The sequence below is a fragment of the Macaca nemestrina genome, chromosome 15 (assembly GCF_043159975.1).
Source record: "Macaca nemestrina isolate mMacNem1 chromosome 15, mMacNem.hap1, whole genome shotgun sequence".
Lineage (NCBI taxonomy): Eukaryota > Metazoa > Chordata > Mammalia > Primates > Cercopithecidae > Macaca > Macaca nemestrina.
Genome location: NC_092139.1, coordinates 89,003,717 through 89,010,960, shown reverse-complemented (window position 1 = coordinate 89,010,960; position 7,244 = coordinate 89,003,717). Strand labels below are relative to the sequence as shown.

At 44.5% G+C, this 7,244-nt stretch overlaps 1 long non-coding RNA gene across 1 annotated transcript; it reads right to left on the bottom strand.

The window, feature by feature from the left end:
- Positions 1–5,633: 5,633 nt before the first annotated feature.
- On the bottom strand, positions 5,634–6,354 carry LOC139358941 (uncharacterized). Its single transcript, XR_011614422.1, has 2 exons — positions 6,261–6,354; positions 5,634–5,955 (listed from the first exon to the last, which is right to left on the bottom strand). It is a non-coding gene; the product is annotated as an uncharacterized lncRNA (long non-coding RNA).
- Positions 6,355–7,244: the final 890 nt, after the last annotated feature.

Below are 7,244 nucleotides of genomic sequence, written 5' to 3'. Positions count from 1 at the left end.
CCTTCGGTCCAGGGCAAACAGAGACAACTGGTAATCTTCCTGGAAACAATGGTCACAAGCTGGGTCTCCTGGAAACAGATGTTAAGGCGGAGATGAGCACACAGAATTTTATTAGGGAGTGCTTTGGGCATCACCTGGAATCTGCCTGGTGAGCAGATCCCTCCAGAGTAGGCAAGTTCAGGAGAGCATTTGCAGGTGAGGGCTGACTTCTGGCTGCATCACACTTTTGTCCTGACAGGTGACCTGGGACATTGGCCTTGACATTGGCCCATCAGCAAATGGCAGATTTCACTTTCCTCAATCAATGAGCTGGGAGTAAAGTCCTGTGGAGTGTGAAGCACATAAAACATTTCCAATAAAATGCCTAACACATTTAAAAATTACAAACATGCGAACTGCTGCTCAATTGGGGAAAAGCCTCAGATATTTGGGGGAAGGGACTTCAAAGATCCCATGTCTTTTGTTTTAGGCATGCTTTGAAATCAGCGTGTCATCAGAGGAAGAATAACATCAATAAAATACCTGTAGGTACATAACTGGACCAGAAGTCCACCAGACTGGAGGTGTGTGCTGGATTAGGGCCCAGCCTCCATCATCTGTGGTCCACAAGAGAAAGCACTAGAAGGTGCCAGGTACTTCCTGAAGGAAGTAAACAGATGGTTTCTCCTATGTAATCAGTTTACATAATGTACAAAAATAATTTCCTGTATACCAAGGTTTACCAGTGAGAGGGCAAGGAATCCTTGCACAGCACAAATCAGAAAGGTACCATATGTACAGAAGATGTCAAAATGTATGGTACCTTAGCTATATTAGATTCCCATTGTTGCTGTAACAAGTTGTCAAAAACTTAGGGGCTTAGAATAACAGCAATTTATTTTCTTACAGTTCTGAGAATCTAAAGTCCAAAAGAAGGCTTACAGAGGCCGGGCGCGGTGGCTCAAGCCTGTAATCCCAGCACTTTGGGAGGCCGAGGCGGGCGGATCACAAGGTCAGGAGATCGAGACCACAGTGAAACCCCGTCTCTACTAAAAATACAAAAAATTAGCCGGGCGCGGTGGCGGGCGCCTGTAGTCCTAGCTACTCAGGAGGCTGAGGCAGGAGAATGGCGTGAACCCAGGAGGCGGAGCTTGCAGTGAGCCGAGATCGCGCCACTGCACTCCAGCCTGGGCAACAGTGTGAGACTCCGTCTCAAAAAAAAAAAAAAAAAAAAAGAAGGCTTACAGAACTGAAATAAAATTATCAGCAGGACTGGTTCCTTCTGGAGGTCCCAGGGGAGAATCTGTTTCCTTGACTCTTCCAGCTGCTAGATACTGCTGGCATTCCTTGGCTTGTAATTGCATCATCCAACCGCTGTTCGTGTCTCCTTCTTTTCTGTCCTCAAATCTCCTTCTGCTTCCCTCTTAAAAGGACACCTGTGATTACATTTAGGGTCCACTGGATAATCCACTATAATGTCTCCCTCAAGATCCTTAATTACATCTGCAAAACCCCTTTTGTCATATAAGGTAATGATATAGCTTGGATATTTGTCCCCTCCAAATCCTATGTTGTGTTCTATGCTCCCAGAGCTTGAGAAAAAGAAAAAGAAGATGGGAAGTTTTGGGGTCATGGGGGCAAATCCCTCATGAATAGCTTGGTGCCCTCCCTGTGGAGATTAGAGAGTTCGTTCATGAGAGAGATGGTTGTTTAAAGAACATGGCACCTCTCCTCTCCCTCTTGTCCTGCCTCTTGCCATGTGATGCCTCCTCCCCCCTTCCACCAAATTGAAAGCTTTCTGAGGTCCTTATCAGAAGTAGATGTGGGCACCATGCTTCTTGTACAGTCTGCAGAACCCTGAGCCAAATAAACCTCCTTTCTTTATAAATTACCCAGCCTCAGTTACAGCAATTGCTCCTTTACAGCAATGCAAAATGGATGAAGACAGGCAGTATTCACAGGTCCCAGGAATTAGCACCTGGATGCCACTGAAGGCCATGACTCAGGCTACCCTACCAGCCTTCAAGTTTTACTGAGGCACAGACAGGAAACATTCTGAGGTGTTGTTCCCAGGATGCTTTACACAGCAGTACACTGACATATTCCAAAAACAAGAGCTGTCCACATCTAATTTTTAAAAGCCACTATCATGTGACCTGTGTGTCCTCCTTTTCTTAAAATAGTATTCTAGACTGAATATTCCTGTCCCCCCAAAATTCATATGTTGAAACCTAACCCCTAATGCAATGGTATTTGGAGGTAGGGCCTCTGGAAGATGATTAGGTTATGAGACCAAAAGGTTTGAGAACCACCGATCTAGGAAAGATATTTACCAAAAAAAGAAAAAAGAGGAGAGGCAGGAGAAGGAAGAGGAGGAGGAGGAGGAGGCCATCCTAGCTCCCCTGGTATCTCACACTAGTAATGGTTAGTATGCAGCAACCACCTCTTTCTCTCTATACTCATTCTCAGTTGGTTCTCTTAGATTTAACAGCTAAATCAACCATAAGTGCAAATATTCATTTCTGTCTCTTCCACTGTAAAACTGTCTTTTCTTTTTACTGTCTTATTTTTGAATTTGCTGGAATAATTTTTGATATCAGCATGCAGTATGCTGTCCACTGCAAATAGACAAAGAGTGTAGAGAAACACAAGACAGGTATCATTACTGAAGTGTATTTTTAGTAGTATAGGCCAGACCAAGCAGAGACCATGGGGCCAGGCAGGGAGTGAGAAGAAATAAGGGTGGTAGGTTTTCCCAAGGGGCCTCTCCACAGTGGAGACCAAGAGACACTACTCCATCCCTTGGCTCTAAACCTAGATCAGCATACCCATCTAATAGCATTTGAACTGTCATCAGCTCTGCCATTTTATTATTGTGGTTTACGCTTGGAAAATCTACTTTCTAGAACACCACTAAAAATCAATGAATAAAATAACAGTGTCTTAAAAAGTAAAGGATGTCTTCTTAACTTCTCAACAGAAAGCACAAGTCTTCTCTGTATAATTAGAATCTCCTCCCCTAGTCCTCAATGCACACAATTACTGAGGATATACCCTATGGTTACCCCAAATAAGTCATATCCTTGCACAATCTCTTCACTTGAATTCAAGAAGAACCTGTGACTGGCTCCTAACCAATAAATATGGCAAAGGTGATGAAATATCTCTCTTTTCATTAGGTTACATGAAATGGCAAATGAGCTACGAGTGACTTCTAGGAGCTCAAGGAGCTAACGGCACTGACGGCAAATAGCCCCCCAAAACCCTGGCTTCAATCATACAGCAGCGAGGAAGCGAGTTCTGCCAATAAGTTTGGAAACAGATTCTTCCTCAGTTGAGCCTCCAGATGAAAACGTAGCCAAGCCAATGCCCCGATTTCAGGTTGGGAAGACCCTGAACAGACGACTCAGCTAAGCTGATCCCACACTTCTGATCCAGGAAAGCTGGGAGATCATAAATGGGTATTATTTTAAGGTGCTAGGTTTATGGAAATTTGTTACACAGCAAGAGAAAACTAAAACCTGAATCATCTTGGTCACTTTGGTCAGACAGGTGGAGACAAGGTAAAGAGCGAGACCTCAATCATTGAGTACAGGAATACCTGGGCTCACACTGATGGACATCTTCAGATGAAGTGGCCCCTGAGCTGTCTAAGTGCAATAAGAATCTGTTGTTCTTCCTCCAACCTTGCCAGTGAAGACGGAGACCAAGTCTGCATTCAGAGGTCATTCACTGCACAGAGGAAGGAGAGAGTTTCTATTTTCATTTTTGCAAAGCCAAGTCCCCTGGGAGATGGGTTCTCTTTCCCACATCATTATTAAGAGCAATGAGAGTTGCATAGGGTCCCATTCCTGAAGTGTCCATACCCTTGGGATGATGAGCAGCAATGAAAGCAAACACCACCATCTGACTGCCTGACTGGTGTGAAGCCCCGTGACACTGGTCACTCATGGCAGATTTGGTCTCTGTTCCCCATGGACTTGGAACACATCTGGGTAAAATGCTATGGCTGTCCCAGAACAAACAGTGACTGTCAGGCCCATCTTCAGGCTAGAGGACAAAGATGGCCAGGAAAGCTGTGTTGCCAGACCTAGAGACTGAAAATCAAGCCCTAAGGGTTAGACTGGACATAATAAATCAGGAGTGTGGGGGCAGTTCCTGGGCACTATAGGTACCAAGAGATATGGTTAGAACCCTTAAGGTCACTGCTGCTTCCAGTGCAGAAGATGGTGACTGTTTATCCCAAAGTCCCAGACACTGAGGGAGGCTAAGTCGAGGCTGAGCTCAGGCCCCTGAGAGAAGAAAGAAATGCAGATGGAGATTAGGTCAGAGCATGACCCCAGGTGAACCAGCAGAGGAGAGAGGAAGAGTCAACCCAGGTGCCCAGGTGCTCTTCCTTGAGGACTCTTGCCCTGAGGGTGAAAGGTTTGAGGCAGCAGAAGTCAGACATGGTGGAGATGCCCCAGAGCTGCCTTCTGAGACCCCAGCATTGGGACAGGACACTCAAGGCTCTCTTAGCTCCTCTCATGTCCTGAGATGCAAGAGGATCCTCCCTGAAAATCTGCCTCCTGAGCACTGACAATTCTTAGCTCTTCCTTTGCTCCAAGCCCTGGAGGCCTACACCCAGGGGAGTGTGCAGATGCCCTGGCCCAGGCTGGAAGGGTGTGGAGGGCATAAATCCTCTTCCAAAGTTGCTTTGAGGCTCGATTGGTAGAACACAGAGATGCCAAGCACCATCCATCAGTGAGCATCTGGATTTCTAGTGTGTTCCCTGACCCAAACGCCTCATCTTCCCTTCCTCTCACATACCTGGGGAGGATCCTCCTGCCCTTTGTACACCCAGAAGGCCTCAGTCTGGGGTGGAATCATGCTGCTCCCTACCTGAAGGCTCCTGCCTTTCCTCTGAGCTCATTCACAGCTACCCACAAAATAATTTTTCTCTTTTTTTTTTTTTTTTTTTTTTTTGAGACAGAGTCTCACTCTGTTGCCCAGGCTGGAGTGCAGTGGTGCCATCTCGGCTCACTGCAACCTCTGCCTCCCAGGTTCAAGCAATTCTCTTGCCTCAGTCTCCCAGGTAGCTGGGACTACAGATGTGCACCACGACACCAGGCTAATTTTTGTATTCTTATTAGAGATGGGGTTTCACTATGTTGCCCAGGCTGGTCTCGAACTCCTGACCTCAGGTGATCTGCCTGCCTCAGCCTCCCAAAGCGCTGAGATTACAGGCATGAGCCACCGCGCCTGGCCTCCAAAAGAATTTTCCAAAGTGGTGATTCTCCCATTAGGACACATAGTGATGGGAACATAGGCAAGCCATTCTGAATTCTCTCCAAGACCTTCCACTGTCGCCTCTTGTGCATCTGCTGAATCCTGCGACAGATTGGGAATCAGGGGCCACTTCAGGCACGTGTTATTAAGTCAGGAGCCCAGTGTGCACTAAGTGTCATGGGAGCACAGCCAGCCAGAGTGGCCCCAAGCTGGAGCCTTGCACCAGGACTACACAGCCTGAGTTTCTTCTTGACTTGACCACTCTGTCTTGGACCCATGGTTTGTCTTTTCTTACTGTCAGTGTCTTCACCTGAAGAAAACTAAAACAGCAGTAAAGTTCACAAACTCCTTGCATTCGCCTGCTTAGAAAATCGAAAGGCAAAGTGTTTCCATTAATCAGCAAGGTCTCTATGATTTTTATTCCCAGAATGGTTAGGTTGAGACATCTGGCCCCTTCAACTCCAGGTTTGTTTTAGGTGGTCATAGAAAAATACATATTTTTCTCTCTCAGTTCTCTATGTCACCCGTGCAAAGGTTAGTCCCGACTCAGCCTCTTTCAGTTCCAGGAGCAGAGCAGAACAGACTGTCAAATGCATACCCCTCCCTTGCTTCCCTCATTGCAGTCTTTTAAAGTATCTCTTGTCATTACTCTAATTCAGCACAGGTTGACTCTCACTTTCCAAAATGAAGATACTTCTGTTTTCATTGCTGGTCAAGGAAACAAAAAATCATGATATGTCTATGAACTGAATGTGCACGTCCCCCCGCCACAAATTCATATGTTGAAGCCCTAACCCCTATTGTGGCTGTATGTGGAGATGGGGCCTCTAAGGAAGTAATTAAGATTAAGTGAAGTCACAAGGGTTGGGTTCTCATCAGATACTATCAGCATCCTTATAAGAAGAAACACCCACACTGTCTCTCCACACATGCGCACAAAGGGGTCACGTGAGCACAACGCCAAATGGCCTCAGCCTATAAGCTAAGAGAAGATGCCTCAGAATGACACCTACTTTGCTGGCACCTTGATCTTGGACTTCCCAGCCTCCAGAACTGTGAGAAATAAATTTCTGTTGTTTAATCCATCCAGTCTGTGATATTTTGTTATGGCAACTGAAGCAGACGAATAAATGATAAAAAAAAAAGTTCAAGAGAATATAGAAAAGTATTTTATAATAAACAGTGTTACCATTTTAGTAACCATTTTCTGTACATGTTAACCCACTTATCTAAGACGTTCACAAATATGAATCACTGATATCCCAGGAACCTTGTAACTCCTACTCCCCATTCCAGGCCTAGTAGAGCCCCAGGAATATGGCATACAATTATAAAGAACGTGAAGCAATGAATGAGTGAATGTTATGGTCATACACGATTTTACAGTAATAGAATTACATTAGACAATCATTCATGTGACCTGCATTTTTTTTTTCAAATATTGCAGACAGACATCATCAATCATTAAATAGAAGGGAATCTTGCCATTTGCAAAAATACAAATGAACCTGGAGGAAATTATGCTAAGTGAAATAAGCCAGATGCAGAAAGACAAATACTGTATGAGCTAATAATATGTGGAATCTAAAAAGTGGAACTCTTTTGACATTGTTTGGTAATACAATAAATGCAAAAAAAAGATAAAGGAAAGGGAAAAAGTAAACACAAAAAGTGGAACATATAGAGGCAGAGTACAATGGTAGTTCCCAGGGGCTGTGGGTGGGAGGAATGAGAGATGGTGGTCAAAGGCTACAAAATTTTAGTTATAAGATGGTAAGTCCTGAGGCTCTAATACGCAGCATAGTAACTGTAGTTAATAATGCCGTATTATAAATTGAAATTTGCTAAGAGAGCGTATCTTAAGTGTACACACACACACACACACACGTTGACTACTGTGGTGAAAGATATGTTAACTAATTTGATTAATCATCAAACAAGGTATATGTGGATCAATGTGTATGAATTGTACACTTCGAATCCATACAATTTTTATT